Here is a 19,304-nt window from a genome sequence, read left to right as displayed (position 1 = left end):
GAAAAAAAAAGAGATGAAATAAATCTATTGTTATATTTTATTTTTACTTTGCTGAGGTATTTTTATAGTGAATTGCAAAATAATCAAGATAAAACAAATAAAATAATAACCAATCGCATAAAATATACAATTGCATCGAAGTACGTATCACACGTAGTTCTAATAAATTATTCTTAGGAAAAAAAGTTTTTATTATGCAAGCACACACACACACATACACATGAAAAGCTTATAATTAAATTCTCAGCGTTTGCTTCTCTCTTTCAATTTTGCGTAATATAGGTCAGGAATTATTCGTCGTTTATTCTAATCCTGAACGTACCAATAGCGTCATTGCGTCTCACGATGCATCTCTGAATACTCGTCCTTTCATCCTCTAATCTCTTTTCTACCCAAGTTCTGTCTCACTCTGAGCATGAATAAGTGGGCGCGATTCAAGAAACTTTCTCACCAGACTGGCTGCGCCTGATTGAGATTCCTTGTCGCACTAATCTCTCCTTATGAACGACCGTAGGGAAACCAGTAACGATTGCATCTCCTAGTTAGTAGGTATTAATCACGTCATTACAGATCCATTTCGCTTTGTTTGTATAATATAAATTTGCAGGGAAATGAAAATTCAACCTTTTGATGTATAAAAGGATCGTGAGCAGCAATATCATTAACGTACAAAAAAGATTAAATTATATTTTTTATATTATTTATATTTGTTAACGAAGAAAAAATGAAACTTGTGTAATTACATGAGATCATATCTGACCATATATAATTGCATTCAAAGCGCGATTGTATGTACGTGTATACAATTATGTCAAATTTCGAACGTAATTAAGGTCAAATATAAACTTAAATTTTTTGTCGAGAAAATTGAATTGAGACCATAATAAAAAGTAAAATATCATCATTTAAACATTGTGCGCGGTAGGAAATTGTATGGCTGTCGAAATATAAGCGTAATATAAGCGTTTATTTAAAACGAAAATTGAATTCTATATGAGAATAGCCATGCGAGAGCAATTTTCGTCTCTCTATTGTCCTTAGTGTATAAAAATTTGAGCGTATTTTTTACAGATGACTCACTTTTTTCACGTAAAAGTAAATATCGTAATATCTCGTGATATCGAAGATGTGCAATTAGCGCATAATATGTATAATGCTAGTAGCTATCATGGACGAGCTTTCGGGTGTTATTTCGCGTTTCACCGCAGATTGTGCAAAACCGTATAACAACCGGACGCGTACGGGCGTAAAACAATGGATTTGCGGATATCTAATTGAGCTAAAGGTAACGTCGATCGAACGGGAATTTATGTGCGCGAAACGCACGTTGCACTGATAGGGTAGCTGCGGGCGGGAATACCTTAATGGGAGTATTGCTCGACGCAACGGTAACACAACGGTAACGCAACGGAATTTTCAAATTTGCCTCCGGGATGATAACTGCCGCTTTACAGTGAGGTATTGCCGTTCGCTTTAGATTGTATCTACATTTCGACAAACTGCGTTTTGAAAATTAAATGCGGCGATCTACACATTTTGTACTACGCTCGAAAAATTTATTCATGAAAGAGTTTGGAAATTTTAAATGCTTGCCAAAAAATATGGAAATGTTAACTTTCGATACGATACCGAACGATCTATTTTACATCTAACCATTTTTCAGATTTTTATCACCTTTTACCTGACGTGTATATGCCTTCAATTGTACATTGAATTTTGTTTTCTGATTTATTTGGTACATTCTAATTTACAATTTGTATTCACAATTTAATTGTCACTAGAAAAATCGGATATTAATAAATCTCAGCTCTCACGGAAGAGTTCGACAGAAATAGGTACATCGCGACATTTCCGATGTGCTCTGACCCGATTAATAGCACCCACGTTTTTTCATATCAGAGAATATCGATAATCTCGTCTCTCTCTCTCTCTCTCTCTCTCTCTCTCTCTCTCTCTCTCTCTTTCTCTCTTTCTCTAGCAAAGTCTTACTAATTTTCTGCGAAGTAGTAGTTCTCTCCTCCCCTTCCATCGACTGTATTGTGCCGCTTAGCTATAGATAAGTGAGTAAAACGCCGGTGGGACTCGATAAGAAGCGAACTGTCGGGAAGAATGCTCGTTAACGATTTTACGAGCCGATACGCGAGGAGGGAAAGAGGGTTGCGGCGTTATTGCATAATAATCTGCAGCGTGCACCCTTGTGGTGCGAGAGTATCGGAAGGGGCTGTTTGCGAGCCCTTCTCGTCGCGCATTCACACGCACAGACCCCGACAAAGGATACGCACGATGCGGTTTTGTGTGCGGCATCCATCGGTCGGTCAGCGTAATAACTTATCAGATCAATTATAGTTATTACTTTATTCCGCCTCGACGCTTCAGAACTTCATGCCGCGCTGAGCCAGCTCGTTATTCTTGCAATTTTGCGGCCCGAGCGAAAAGCATTACGCCGTAAAGCCCGGATTGAAGTGTTGGTGTGTGTGTACGCGAAAAAACAAATAGTACAAAAAAATCCTGAGAACGTTTATTTCTGGAGCAATGTCAAAAAGCCGCGAATAGAAGCGATTACGCTATTTGTCTTTCATCTACCGAAACTATCGTTTAAACAACATTTATTGAAGATGATGTTAAATTTTTAAGAAAAAATGTATAATTATAAATATATAAATACCGCTACCCCGTTGAAAATTATAATTTTCAATTAATTAAAATTTTGCTAATTTGACCATTAAGTGACTGTAATAGCACGAAAATAGAATAAGATCTAAATTAAGAGGTGCTGGAAATATATATAGAGATAAATGAATATTGTCTTTCCTTATCTTTTTTTTACGAATCTGCGTTCTTCTATGTCTGCATTGGATGAGAAGTCCTCGTTAATTCAAGATTTCGAGGGTTCCGTGAATGAAGTCCGTCTAACGACGACGCGAGAGTGTCAGTTAACGGAAACGATGGTACTCGAATCATCCGTGTACTCTTCAAGAACTCCACTAGTCCTTTTACAGTACCGCCGAAGTATTTGACAAACGAGCGACTCCTTGATCCTTCCACTGACGCGGCCGCTGAGAGTACCAAAGCTTCAGCCATTTTCCGTTCTGTCCCCAAGGAGCGAGCGAAATGCAGCGATATAAATAGACCATCAATAGACAACGATTTAACTCTAAAAAAAACCGCGTCAAGAGAAAGATATCGACTTTTTTTTTAGTAATCTATTGTTTAAAATGTTTCTTGCAAAGTATGATTATAACCATGCGTTTGTGAAAAATTTACCAATCAAAGACGATTAAGTTAAAAAATAATATAAAATTTAATATGAATATAAATATACTCTCTCAATATTTATCATAAATATGAGTATTTGATTTTTGAAAAAAATATAATCACGAAATTAAGATGTTAATCTGAATTCGTGAAAATTAAAACCAAGTTGCGCTTTCAATAGATATTTATGCTCGTATGTCTGAACACATGAAAGCTCAAAGCGCGCTTACCGTCGTAAGTACATCCGGAGCTCTCTCGTTTGGTGATCGTCGGAAAGCCGTCCCGATGAAACGACATTGTAACTGCTACACAAACCATTCCTCACTCAGCGCCGCAATCGAATCCTCCCGACATTTATTTTCACTCTCTGATTCGCACACTCACGCACGCCGGTGCACTTCCTCCGTTCGTGCATTTCCGCCTACGATGCAAACGAGTCACTAAGGCCGATTTACATTTCCATTAGCTACCTTTCCCCTCGTTGCGCGCCGATAAATCTGGACACTCCGGCGCGTAGATGCGTTCGGAAAATTCAGAGGGAGCTTATCCTCGAATGTAGTGTTCCCCCTGAGCCAGCCTTCACGGCTCTTCTCGTCCACCTCCGAAATTGGCGAACGTAGAAATGCTCAGTTTTATCTATAGTCGTATAATCTGCCGTGTGCTGGAAATATCTTCACTTTTACTATGGATATACGTCTTTGCAATCTCGAGGATTATCTAGAATATCCAAGACAAAATTGTACTCTTTGATGCTTATTTATAACATCTTGATGATATTTATACTTAAACTTCCGCGAAAATAATTTTTTTTCAAATAACACTGACAAATTTTAATTATATTTTCTATTACTTATTTAATTATATTTTCTATTATTTATTTAATAATTCGCTTATTATGCAATTGTATTATATTATAGCGAAATTTGCAATTGATAAAAAGTTGAAATATAATTACAAGCACAAGTGAGCTCGAGATTATCGATTATTGAAAAAATAATGCGCGATCATGAATAACAGTAAAAAGACAAAACGATCCGGAGCACCTCAAAGTGTGCGCTCTCTCTACAACCGTCGTGTTTATTAAGACTTATTATTATGGCCGGAGCCAGTCCCAACATTCTTTTCATTGTAAGGATATCGTCCCTGTACCGGCTCGTAGCACCCACGCCAGCCGTGGACTTAATTGTTATAAATTGCCCCATTGGTTCGCGAAATGATTTACCGGCTCCCTTCGCATAAATTGTAACAAAGACTTTCGTTAAGAGAGTGATTTACGAGCCCGTAACATCATGCCGCGGTTTATGCACGTCCGCCGTCTTTTTCCCGCGCACTTCCTGCCTTCCGCGGAATTATCGTTCAATTTTACGCTCTCCGAACGCGACATCATATATTCGTTTTACGCGAATCCGGGTAATGGTCTGTTCGAGTATTCGCATTATTTTCGAAACGCGCGCGGCTGAAGTTACTAGGTATTATGAAGATTGATCACCGCATTGTACTTCTTTTTGAGTGAGCATCGCCCATGGGAGCACAATGCTTTTACCTTATTTCCCAATGCTGCAATTTAGTGGAAATGAAAGCGATACTGCAATATACACTACGTGCTGCAAGCCCTGTTTCATGAGAATGATCCTCAAAGTTTGCATTAGTTTTTACTACTTTCTTCGTACAAAGGCGCGGACGAAATTGTCGGTGGCTACCGGTGTCGGAAATAAGCTTGCGCGTTGCTAAAGAAAAAATATCCTCCGGTGATCAAGTCAAGCATCGCTCTCCGAAAGGCTGCTACCTTGAAGCATGGCTTTCGCAATATAATAGAAAAATATATAAGCAGCTTACACACGCGCAAAGAAAAGCGAGCGGTGACCTCAACTTTTACGATATCTTGATATCGTTTGATCATCTTGCTCGTTCGAGAGTCGATTTAAGGGAATCGGTTATACATATATCTCTCATTGGAACCCACCGCGCGATAAATCCTGATCGCGGTCGGGATAGTCTATACAAGCCTGTGAAAACCGGCCTTTAAGAAAGTCGTGACGTGCGGAGCGCTAAATGAGCTCGAGATTACGAAACTGATCGGACAACGTCGACGTTACGGCATAAAGGATGAAGAAAATTGTCAGGAAAATGGGATGGATACGAAGAGAAGGTTAATCTCAAAGATGTCTGGCATGATTCCCGGAATGGAGGTTTATTGCGTCGTAACGTACGGCCACGGGACGTATACGGGAGTGAACCCAACTCTCAGGAGTTGCGCTCAGCCCGAGCACAGGATTTCGGTGGTCCTTCCTTGTAGCTTTTTATGTTCCTGTCGGATGTATTGCCGGTACGCACACCACCGCGGAGTAATCTTTCGATCACGAGGCTACACGGAATGAAAATTTCTCCAGCCACGCCGGCGGGAGGAAAATCCCAGCTTTGCACGCGTCACGCGTCTTGCTTAGCGTCTATACCTCTAACCCGAGGCGCTCCGACTTTGAAAAACGAGTCTTCAACGGATCGGATTTTAAAGTATATACCACGTTACTAGGGAAAAAAGTATTCGCCGAATCTCGGAAAGGGTTTGCACAGAGTGTATCATAAAAACGACTGCAATTTAACGTTTTCGCCTTTAATTAGAAAAACATTTTATTTCGTTATTCAATTTTCAAAGTTTGCGGTTAATTACAAAAATTGCGATATAAAAGCAAACATCTATCAATTAATATCCGCTGATTTTCTGAGATTAACGAAGAGTTGGCGAGAAAGCAAATCTTCACTTTGTGCGTTTAATATGCTCCGCATGTCTTTGTCGTGGACCGGAAGTTCTTTGTTTTAATTTTAACGCATTTCCGCTGCGTTAAGATGTAGACGAGAAACCACTTATGACTCATTCGCATATTGAGTCATAAGTGGTCGTCTCGCCAAAATTACGGATGTGTCAATTATGAGTAACATAATAAAAGAAGCAGTTATAATAAAGAAATTTTTAATTATAATATATCTTAAGAAAGTGCATGAATAGACCTATCTTAAATTATTATGTTTAAATATATATATATATATATATATATATATATATATATATATATATATATATAATTATTGTCAGAATTCTTTTTCTATAAAATTAAAATAAAATTGTTTTTATTACTAGTTGAAAGAAAATGACGGAGCAACACATATATTATTTCTATCTAAATTTATATTTATAATATTACTTTTAAACTGATTATAACGCATGAATAAATTTACATATTATACAAATGGGAACTTATATCAGGAATTTATATGAGAATTTATATCGATTTCAAAAGTTGAGATGCAAAATGATATATATATATTGTGAAATTATTTACGCGATTTATACGTCTCACCCATCTTATTTACGACGAATTAATTTGGACAAGATGTACATAATAATGGTCGTAACGTACAAATTTCGTCCAGGTAGCGACGTATTACTAAATCTTGCTTCGGCAGAAACGAGTTTCCGTGAATTATCGCAGGCGCACGTGATATAATCAACGTAATAAATTAAATCCAGCCAAATCCGCGGGCGTTTCTAATATCGTCTACGTTACGTTCCCGCTAAAAGTGAGGATTCTCATCAGCTACTCTGATTGGAATACGTAATCAGGACCTGAGGAGTGTAGCGAGCACGCTAATTCCGGCTTCACGTTACATTCGCTGTGCGGTGTCGGCAAATAGCGTAGCGGGTCGACTATCTACCGAGCATTAAACTTCTCGTAGTAGTCCCTCGTCCTTTTCAATTTCGCGGACAAAAGCATATATCAACTTCAAATACACCAATCACTATCGTGATAATGTTGTATATTGTATGTTCTGTATCTAACAGAACGGCCAACTAAATACAATAAGCATCAGGTCGCGATATGTCAAACTTTGAAGAAAGAGTGAAAGAGAAAGAGAGAGATGCCATCTAATAAAAAATAATTACAAATATCAAATACTAAGGTATCGAATCATATTATAAAAGAATAATTCGAGTTCTACTTTTTTTTATGATTAGTCAGTGGATTTGTTTATCTTTTAAGAATCATCTTTCGGCATTAAAACTCGAGCACTACCAGATGATCAGTTAAAGCTCGAAATTTATTCGCTCAAGAAATGTTATAGAAACAACTTTCTTATAATAAGCAAAAAAATATTCTTGCATTGTATATGCATAGCTTACATGGTAACTTGTTAAAGCGTCGATCACCATTATCGTTCTTCTAGTGTAACATGCTGTTACATGCATAGTCGTGGACGATGCGCGTGAAGGACGATATAAGTCAACAGTTTCTGTACACCATGCGCTGCACGCGCGTTTCTACATCGCATACGTTTCGCACCATTGTACATTAACTCTGTCCGCTACAATGCTTTGAAAAGCAGTAAAACGTGTGTTTTTTTTTTGGCGAGCGAAATTTAGTGCGCGTACGCTGACATTTTCTTCCCCTCTGTGTTCGCATTTAAAACAAAAATGTGTAAACTTTCTTTCTATTTTTACAACATTGCAAAATTCACGTTTATACTCCACTTTCGACCAACTGGAAAACATGCGCAAAGATATTTTGGCGTCCTGCGCGCAAACAACACACATATACACATTTAAATATGAAAATAGCTCGGAGCTTGCCAAATTTTCTTCGGCAAGCTGACGTTGTAGCTTAATTCAATTACATCGCTCTATACTCGTTCAAATGAATGGCGTCGGGGTCGATAATGTTTCGAATGAACATTGCACCGCCGAGCCGGACGATGGCAACGCGATTGCTCTAGATTACGCTTGCTTGGACGCGGATGAACGTTCTGTCCTACCAGGCTGTCAGATTTAGCACACAATCGGGCATTATCAAGCATGCTCAGGCAGTAATTAATGGTTCGCTGTATTCAAACAGTAATCAGTAATCAATGGTCACTCATAGTCAGGATCATAGGACGCCGTGATATCACTTAGGATCTACATTGTCTCATTATGCGCAGATACCATCGGATACGTCAAAGTCTATCTCGATTAGACTGTATAAGCTTATATGTATGTCACACGCGTCAAATGTTGCCACGTACTCTTACCATACAGATTTCAATATAAATATACATTTTTGCCGTATCATTGACATGTGAGATAGGAAATTTATTTTTATACCAGCAATCGAGCTTATAATTTGAGCAGAGTTAGCTCTTATTTTTCAGTGTCAGTTAATTTTAGTCTCAGTTTTAATAGCTCTCTCTCTCTCTCTCTCTCTCTCTCTCTCTCTCTCTCTCTCTCTCTCTCTCTCTCTTTGAAATCAGAATTAGTAGAGAAAGTTATTTTTAAATCAAGATTAAAGGTAATCAGCGAAATCAGTCATCTGTCACGCTAAAATAGAGTTGGGATAAGTTGCGACATGCAATTACATTTCTACAAGTTAATAATCTTTTCTATACTTGGTATCAAATATTCTATAGGAGTAATTATATATCATGTGTACATTACAGGCAATTACAAAATGACATATGAAACGGCAACATTTTATAGGTTCATTTATAAAAAATCATTGCATCATATTAGTCAATATTATATATTTACACCATCATTCTGTAATTAATGAACAATAAAATAATAAAATTTTATAATTGAATACGCATTAGAACGATGTTACCTGCGATAAACTAAAGCACAAGCATACTTAATCTTATTGTTAAAAGGAACAACAGAGAAAATAGCCGAAAGGGGGAAGGAAGTTTAGCGTGAAGAAGCGAACGATAGAAAGATAGGAGAGCGTTCGCCCTCTTCCATCTTTTCTCGATTAAAGTTACACTCTGATCTTTAACCCACCAACCCTCGATTCGCCATCGAATGAAAACCCGAAGTGCGGAATCTCTTCCGGCAACACCAACCGTTCTGCTTTCGCGAGATGGGCCCTCTTCATACCCCCTTTTTCCTCCTCCTTTTCGCGTGCTCGCGTCGCGTGGAGTGCTGCCGCTGTCGGTGGGAACGGCGCAGAAGCTATTACTCGGCGAAAACTTACTTTCCTCGGCGAAATTACTTTCACGAAGTATCTTATTTCGTCGCCGGCAAAAGAGAGGAGAGCCTGTGTCGACGGTCTTTCCATCCGCGGGTGGGGAACGCGCTCGCGAAGACGTTGCCATTCTGTATCAGTCGAGATACGGTATTTCGTTCGTGTTTGTTTGCTGGCGGGCTCCTGCCGGGAAGGATGTTGCACGCTTTGCAGATCGGAGCAGAGCGAAATGCTTACGACAGATAGATCGATGCACTCTTTGTGAGAGTAACGCTGAAAAATGTACGGTGTACGCATTTCTTAGCTCGCGTCTGCGTGTGCGTGTGTATCCGCGTTTAGATAAGACTGACGATAGGAGAGATAAAACCAGAAAAGAGATTGTACTATCACTTTTAAGCTAATTTGCAATTTACTATAATTGGTTTAAAAAAGAAAAGGCTAAAATTATTTTTTATTTTTTAAGCGTTTTTATTACGATAGTTGAATATTAAGTTAGCAGGACCACAATTTTTTTTTAATTGGCACGGGGTACAAAATTATTTTCGGTGGTACAAATTAGTACAAATTCAGTACTAATCAGATCAGTTTTTAGTTTTCATTTTTAATGGCTTTACAAAAGAATCAGATAGATCGTATATCGAAAGCTACTGACAATGAGGTTTAAAAACTTTATTGATATAAACGACATGGTATGTCGAATACGTACTTGTTAACTCTCGAGCGTTGGCTGAACAATAATAATTTTTTCGTCTCTGCTTTCTGCGCGACGCGGCGGTCCTTTCCCCCACTTGCCTTCCCCCACTATGTCCTATGCCGTGTCTTCCTACGTCACGCATACCAAGGATACAAACAAGGACGCGTCACTATTTTTTACAAAGGATATTCGGCATACCTACGTATATTATTTTATAGGTATAAGGAATTTGTTATCTTACATCGTCACACAGTGTTCGGCGCTCGACCTTTACAGACGTAGCGAGCTGTTGCTCTTGTCATATGTACGGCGACATTCGAAGGAATAGGTATGCGTACTTCGTATATACCGTATTATTCTTTAAATTAAAATACGATTAGCTAATTATAATCATTTTTTATAATTAGCAATTGTTTACATAATTGATTAACTCTTACGATTAACTACACGTAAGAATATCAGCTCTCTTAAGCTGGCAGGACCAAATCAGCAAAATCAAATGGGGCCTAATGGATTATTTAGTACTTATTTTGTACCACCAAAAATAATTTTGTACCCCATGCCAATTCAGAAAAAATCGTGGCGCTGCTAACTTAATATTAAGCTAGCATTTTCGGTGGTACAATATTATTTTCGGTGATACAAATTAGTACAAATTCAGTACTAATTGTATCTGTTTTGTTTTATTTATTTTTTTCTTTTAATTGGCACAGAATAGAAATTTATTTTCGGTGGTACAAATTAGTACAAATTTAGTACTAATTGTATCTGTTTTGTTTTATTTATTTTTTAAATTTTTTCTCTTGGTCCTGCCAGCTTAATATTAAGTTAGCAGCGCCACGATTTTTTCTGAATTGGCATGGGGTACAAAATTATTTTTGGTGGTACAAAATAGTACAAAATAAGTACTAAATAATCCATTAGGTCCCATTTGATTTTGCTGATTTGGTCCTGTCAGCTTAAGAGAGCTAATTCTACAGAGCAAATTTTTACTTTAACTCAAATTATTGATTTCATATTTCAAAAGGCTAAAAATGCTTCGCGTAATGTCAAATTCATGAATTTCGAAGAGTATTAAATATATTAACTTTTGATATAGCTGATTTGCATAAGTTTCTTCTCAAAGTCTTATATGATATATAATTATAAAATCTAGTAAGAGAGTACATAGTTAGTTTAACATTTGCATTGATCCGCATTGTATTTAGTATTCGAATTGTTATTTATTCTGACGTTAATTATTTTGCTTGACGGCAAGAATACAAAGGCTCCGGTTGTAGTGTGCTGTCAGTAGTATTATGTCAAGTTATCGTGTAATAATAGGCTCTCTCTTAGTTTGCATCATAATAATAATGGTATGGATATAATACTAACAAATATCATACAATGATTCTTTATTAATGGATTCTTCATAAAATGTTGCCGCTTGACATGTCGCTTCTTTTTATGTGGAGGTTATTAATAACGTTTAATCTAATAAGAATATAAAAACAATGTCGACAATCACAATTTTCAATGTGAAATCTCTGGAATTTGATCATTAATAATGAAACGATGTAACGTCTGTGATAAATAAATAAATGACATCTAATTTTATAATAATATTTTTACGGTTTCAACGTGAAATTGATACGCATCTTTTGACATTCGTTTCTTTGTCAAAAATCTCCAGGTACTTTATTATTGAAGAACATGCATAGATTACGATAATAACTTTTACAATAATTACGATAATAGTTTAGTTCAATTGTCAAAAAGCGGCCGCGTGCGTATAAAGGTTGCGAAATATAATTAGGCCCGCAATCAAAATCTGAAACTGGGTTAGAGAGAGAAGGGGGGAGAGAGAGAGAGAGGAGGAAGGGTTGTAATCAGAATACATTGAATTACACTGTTAGCGTGCTCCGCATAATGTTGCATAATGTAACGTACACGATCAATTATGCGACGATATTTGTGCTTAATTATGCACGTAAGCCGGGAATTCTCACGCTGATATCGACAATCACTTTTCAGCTCGCATACGCGTATGGATTATGTCGCTGCCGATTGCAAATGCACAGATGGTCGATTTCGTCGATCTGTTAATGATAATTAATAAAAGCTTTAATATATCCGAGGAAGGACACTGTTATCAAATATTGTTTGTCAATCTTGCTTTTCATTTAAAATGAGACGCAACGATCCGAAATTAATTATTACACTAAATAAAAAGATTGAAACTTGAAGAGAGAAAGAAAGAGAGAGAGTATATGTATATATATAGAATGTATTATCGATGAAATATTCGCAAACTTTTTTGTAATTTATGAAACAAAAGACATCTCATTAAGAATTTGCAATATAATATATATAATTGTCGTGATTTGCATCGTTCGTTCATTGAGATATTTTTAACTTTCGCGGGTCGCTTCTAGCTCAGAAGTATTCTCGATTTTAATTATTGCGCTTAATATTACAACGTTTAGCACAGAATTATACTTGCAAACGAAATATCTTCCGTTGACTCAAAAATTATCAAGCGTAATTCAACCTGACAAGTTTCTTCGATATCACGGGAGCTGAAGAAATTAATTCGCGACTTTTCTTTCGCAACTTTATCGAATCCGCTGATCATAGTCGACGAGTCAAGTTAGTTTCCATCTCTCGAGGTTGGTCAAAGGTTCGGTCACGATATCGGGAAAATAAATCGAGTAGAGAGTGATGACAGGCCACGGTGGGGAAAAAAAGGAGTTAAGTTGCAGCAGAAGAGAAGGAGACGGAGGACGAAGACGCGGGGGCACTGTGTAGACGTGAAGGAAAGAAGAAGCAAAGAAGAAGGATATCCACTTAGCGAGAGGGCAAGAGGGAGGGACACGCGTGCCTTGAGATCGGAATGAGATAGGGGAAGGTATCTTAGAGTCGTGGCACGCGACTTCCTCCTTCCATCTCCTTCAGTCGCATCTCGCGCGTCTGGTCTACGTTATTTAAACTTCCGCTCTTTCCGTTGCTGCCGCTGCTACTATTGCTATTGCCGTTGTTGCTGCTTGCTGCCTTTAACTCGTAATCCCGGACGACGAGAGTCACCCGCACGTGCTATTTCGCGTTTCGCGTTTTTTTTTCTTGACCGCCTATCTTTGACGTCGCCCGCGTTTTATTCTGCTCGTTTCCTTCCACACCTCGCTGTTTTTACATCGCGCCGCTTTTTTTACGATCCTCTCTCTCGGAAGGCGGCATTAGATCCTTGGTCTTTACGAGACAATGCGAAGGAAAACAGCGTCGCCGTTGCTTGTCGGCTATCCGATTCGACCGCACGCGAAGCGAAAAAGAAAAGCCGCAAGAAGGATAGAAATGCGAAAGCGAAAGAATGCACCAACCGACGGAGGAAATAAAGCATTTCGGGTGGTGGTGGTAGTGGGGCATAATTTTCGTTCCTTCCGCGACCGTATTTTGTGGAGACAATGCGTCCTGGGTACCGCAATCCCGGATGCAACCGACCCAGAAAACACGGCTGGGATTACTGTACCGCGATAGCTTGCTTTCTCTACTCGCCTGTCTGTCTCTACGTTTCTGGATCTGCACTTCCGCCTACTTGCGATTACTTGGGAGTCCCAGAGGGTGTGAAGGAAGAGACTGTGCATCGTATGACGACGTTTGCGAAATTTAAGTTAAGGCAGAAATACTGAGATGAAATGTTGTATAAATCATATAATATGAAAGTTATGTAATATGGATATTGAAAGTTATACTTTTATATTCTTTATCGTGACGAGGTTCAAAGTGTGAAGTTGATTTATGGATAACTTCTCTTCTTCAGTTTTAGTTTAAGTTATAACTTGAAAAAAAAAACGGTGTTTTTTTTTTGCTCAAGTCATTGTTTCAATAAGTCCTTTACAGAAACAATTCTTGATGATTTTTATTAATCCAATCGCTGTATTGCGTTCTGCAAAAATCGATAAATTATTGCACGCATAGAAACACTCTCTATCGACACTATCTTCGAGATCAAAATTTATTCTAGCGAAGGACAATTATCTTTAATCATCAAACTCTCATTATCATATAATTTAAATAAATTATAAATTAATATGTATATATATATATATATATATATATAATAAATTATAAATTAATATGTATATATATAGTATATATATGTATATATTAAGTTATTATATATATATATATATATATATATATATATATATATAATAACTTAAACTAAAACTGAAGAAGAGAAGTTATCCATAAATCAAACCATATATATATATATATATATATATCATAATACGTTGATTATTATTATTTGAAATAAGAAGCCTTATTATATATATCTCTTTAATTGACGTACACAAATGTCAAGATCAATATAGTGATACAGAGAACGTTGTATCATAACGTACAGAACTGTTATCCCATCGTCAAAGTATTTCGATTCCCAGAAGCATCATGTCGGGATTATGTTAGTCCGTAAATAAATTGTCGATATGGTCGCATCGCGGATAAGAAACGGAGAAGAACTTTCAGACAGATCTTGAGTTTAGCAAAGTTTACCAAAGTTTTTGAGATATCATCTGCGTAATCTAATCCAACGCGTCTGATAGTTTTTTCTTTTGTATTTTAAATATCAATATTTTCCTACGGATTTGTGCGCTTCTTTTATATATACATTTGTGCATCATCACAATACGTACAAGTGAATGTATCGAAAACGTATTTACCATTTCCCTTACTTACCCAAGTATTTGTATACGTGAAAATATATAAAGGTGGGAGTCGACTCTCTCCTCGGCAGTATGTGGACCAACTTTGGTACTCTGAAGTATGCCATTATCAAACACATCCACTACAAAGTTAGACAACTTCGATGGGAACCGAAGAAGCGCACGAAGAAGGCGGCCAAAGTTAGCCGATGAATCTGCCGGGAATAGTCTTCCAACGTTTCATCAAGTTTGCAACGCGAGCCGCGATCCGACCCGTTCATCCTCATTTTTTACTCGAATCAGATGTGCCTTTACACACGCGCATATACCGAAACTTTTTGCCGCCGCAAAATTCCTGAGCGAGATATTATACGCCACGGGAAAACACCGACACGACAGCCGGATATGCGCGCAGGCCTGTGTTTTATTGCTACCACCGGCGAATAAATATGCGGACGGTTTCCGCCACGGCCTTCTACGCGGCCGTAAAAATGATAAAGAAGGGTATCGACTGTCCGACCACCTTGAAATGTTGGAATACATATGGAAAAGCACCACTACCGCGACGCCCGCCTTTTGCCTGGAATCAATGCGCATCCTCCATTCCCTTTTTCTCGCGATAGTCGTGATCGCTTTCGAAGATCCTGCCGTACTCGTACTCGTACCGCAAACTCACTTCCTTTCCGTTTCAAGCGGCTCCGGCAGATAAAACTTTTTACCGCTGGTCATTCTCAGTTGTTCTCAAGTACTTCGTCACACTAAAGTTTCTAAAGCTGTAAATGTCCAAACCTTAGTCTTTTGTCCGGATCATTGACCGTTTCTTAAAAAAGGCAAAAGCATTCATGTTAATAAAGATCAAAGAAACCGTTTATTTAGCATAATTAAAATTTCTAATTAAAAAAATTTGTATATTCAATTTAGACGATAAATATTTAATTTATTACGTTATATTATTGCATATAATATGATATATGCAAAGATGCGAGCAAACGGCTCAACGGCTCTACTTGGCAGAACTATTATATTCAGATTGAAATTTGTGATTTATAAAAAAAATTTATAATTTATTTGACCTGAAACTTAGAAAAAATGAAAGCATAAAGCAAACGTAAGATAAATGATTTGTTTTATAGCGACTTATATATGTATACAAGTTATCAACTATATATGTAAATTTAGAGATATTTGAAGGCATTCAATTTTCTATACCGTCGTTCATTCGCAGTTGAAAATTTTATGAGCTGAATCAAAGATCCGAAGTTTATATAAAAATCCATGAAAAGTTTCTTACTCCCTGCGGCGACGATTTTCAAGAAATATTCGTACCAAGCTACTTCGGCCGGTAAGTGCACCGGCGTCCCTCATGAATTTCATAAAGTTTCATCCGTCCTGTACATCGGGAGTTTCACGAGGCCCGTGAAAATTGGTGCCATTCAATGCTCACGTAAAACTCCGTCAAAATCGAAATCGAAGCCATGGCGTCCATATACCGCAGCCGGTAGTACTATGAATCTCGGTCGCCTTTCGCGTTCAAAAATAGGGTTACGCCACGTGGCCGCGCGAGCCAATCCAATCAACTCACTTGAAAGACTTATAACGTGAATTTCATAAAGCGAGAACGGAAGCCTCCCTTAAAATACGCGGAGCTAAGAAGGACCGCAATTCAGAATCTGGGTTACATTGTTTTCAACCTGGTGCGCATCTTGTTTACGACGATCTCAAATACAGGAACCGAGAGAGAGAGAGTTGTTTCGCATAATTAATAATTATGCGAGGAGAAAATTATTATTCTTTGTAATTAAAAGAGAGATTGAATTAGTAATACAAGTACTTAAGAAAATAATTGCGAAAGCGCATTTATTCTTCGCGTAATCATCAGATACAAACGCAAGTTTAAAAATAAATTCTCTCCATAAATATATATATAGTGATCTTGAATTATAGCGTTTCAATACGCTATTTAAGTTTTTTACCTTTTTTATTTTTAATGGTAAGAAATGTAATTTCCTTTATTTTCCTATATAATAATTCTATGTAATAGTTCGATGATATCTAAATTAATTTTTATTATTTCATTTCCTTTTTCGTTGTCATGCAATGAAGCTTATTGCCGCGATGAATGTCACGCGTTATTGCGCAGCGTCTACGGTGTTTCGTGTAAAATTCATTCCCCTTTATAACGATAATGACCCTCCGTACTACGTCCGCTCACTGAATCATTCATGACGGCGTAGGGTCAGGCTTGTGGAGCCTTCGTCAGCTGCCATGCGATTACCGTACATTAGTCCGGGCGGGTCTCTCGCATCCTCAAAGAAAGAAAGAGAAAGATATATATATATATATATATATATATATATATATATATAGAGAGAGAGAGAGAGAGAGAGAGAAGGGAGAAGTGCTTTTCTCAGAAAATGACAAAATAGAAATAAAAAAACACCGAAACTACCGGCACTACGAAAAACGCAAATGTTGTCTCCGCACTACGCTTTTTCCTCTAGATTTCTCACGTCGTTACCGCATCTCAAGTTTTATCGATCTTATTGGTGACATCCCGCCGATTCCGAATGTTTTTCCAATATCCGTGACTGGATTTTGCGACATGACAAATGCAAGGCAGATAAATCGTGTTCATTATTTACCTCCCGATTTCAAACATTTTATACACGGTAAGAAATAAGATATATCACGCGATCTCGATTATATCACTTTTGGAATAACTCTACCGTTGCTAATGCACTGTTCAATTTTTTCCCTTCATTCTATCTGCACAAAGATTATTACTTCAACATTATCGCATTAAATCCATTTAAATTTTTATTTGTGAGAACAAATAAATGTTTTTTTTTTTTTTTTAAATTTTATTCTTTGGTAAAAATGCAATTTCATATTGATTCGATTTAAATTTAAAAAAAATAAATAAAGACAGGCAAAAAGAAAGAGACAGAAATATAATGGAAAATCAGTAAATTGGAGCAGAAGGAGAAGAAAAAGTAAAGCATGTATGTTTTTGTTACGATATAGCTCAAGAAAGAAATCAATTAATTAAACATCTCTACTTCGTCTTCTGGCCATACTTTTCTTTTTCTTCACTCACTCCTTACGTAATAATTTCTTTCTGAGATTTCTGTGTCTGGGAGGATAAGCCGAGAAAGTGTGCAAAACGGGAGGATAAGTCCATTGCGAATGCGTAAGCGAATTACAGAAGTTCTTTGCTGGAGCAAAGAGAGTCGGCCAGAGCGATGGAACTGGAGTGAAATCCTTTCAACGTTTTCCCGTTTCGTAGATATACTTCATGGGCATTGCTAAGCTAAAACACGGTTTCTGGGACTAATGGGAACGCATTAATTTATCGCAATATCATGAATAGAAACTTATTCGCACGCTGCGTCCTTTTAATAGATTACATCAATCTTGTTACGTAAATGGACGAACACTTAGCCTTCCTGAAATAAGACCAAGGAAAATACATGATGGAAAATACAATCATTGATATAAATATTAAATTTATATCGCTTTGAAACCTTTTGAATAAATAAGGTTTTAATAACGACGGATGTTAATGTATTATTCGCAAGCTTGAATTTTTAATGTTATGACCGGAAACACGTCTGTAATCCTTTTACAGTTACAAATATTGACATTTGCTGCATATAATCTTCCTCGTCATCATCGATCATATTTTGCATACACGTTACAGTGACGCGCACATTTTTGCCTCTTTTTATAAATTGCAATCAATCTCCAAGTAAATAGATTCAGGCGACAGAACCGTGATTAAAATTGATTCCGCGGATAGCATACTTTATAAGAGAATTTCTTTCGTCGCTATCCATCCGACGAGAACGATCACGCGGATTCAAATAGAAATATATCGAACGAAACCTGCCGATGCCGGTCCAATCAACTCGCGCGGACCATCGGATTACATGTCTACGAAGAAATTCACGTTGGGAATCCCGCGCGAACCGTTCGCCTCGATATATCGGTTGACCTGTTATTATCAGAAATAATAAGCTCACAGCTGACCGGCCGTTCCCTGTGGGAATCACCCTATTGGACACCCGATGACGATTCTCCCTCGCGACCGCAAATACGAACAGCACGAGAGCACTTGACCGACTTTTCCAATTGGCCCTGCTAAACTTATCCGATCGGACAGCGGTCCAACCTTATGCTCTCTCTCTCTCTCTCTCTTTCTCTCTCTCTCTCTCTCTCTCTCTTTCTCCCCCTCTTTCTATCTTTCCCTTTTTCTCTCTTTTCTACGCGAACCAATAATATCTCGCGGAACCGTGGTGACCATAGAACCGCCTCGGGGATACAACGATCCATGGGAAGCGGAGGGGTCGAACGTTGAACGAAGGCGATCGATAGAAAAGTGAGAACGTGAAATGCTTCCGTTAATACGAAACGCTTGATTCTCTGCAGATGAAACTCTAATTACATTCGGTGAATATCGCAGAAATAAGATTGTGGTATATGTACGTATGCATTACGTATTATACGTAAAAGGTTATCGGTTAAGTACGAAAATTGTGAAGATACTTGACACAATTTTGAAGCCGTAGCGGGCTTATAATATTTCATGATGGTGTATCCCTCGCATCTTTGCCTTTGCTTATTGATGCGTATACCTGTTGTAACAGTATTACTGTGTCCTAAAAGGGGCTTCTGCTATCGATTTCA

At 37.6% G+C, this 19,304-nt stretch overlaps 1 protein-coding gene across 3 annotated transcripts in view; it reads left to right on the top strand.

Moving 5' to 3' along the window:
* The window catches only part of Ddr (discoidin domain-containing receptor 2), a 179,264-nt gene that overhangs the window by 32,824 nt on the left and 127,136 nt on the right, over positions 1-19,304 (top strand). Inside the window, exon 1 of one of the 3 annotated variants that reach the window (XM_072909096.1) lies at positions 6,580-10,267. The exons of the other annotated variants lie outside the window; for them this stretch is intronic. The gene's annotated coding sequence lies outside the window, so the exon portion shown is untranslated. Of the gene's footprint in view, positions 1-6,579; positions 10,268-19,304 lie in introns of those variants that run through there. 3 annotated transcript variants of the gene reach the window in all.

This window comes from Anoplolepis gracilipes, chromosome 2, assembly GCF_047496725.1.
Source record: "Anoplolepis gracilipes chromosome 2, ASM4749672v1, whole genome shotgun sequence".
Taxonomy (NCBI): Eukaryota; Metazoa; Arthropoda; class Insecta; order Hymenoptera; family Formicidae; genus Anoplolepis; species Anoplolepis gracilipes.
This window is presented reverse-complemented; position numbering and strand designations above follow the sequence as displayed.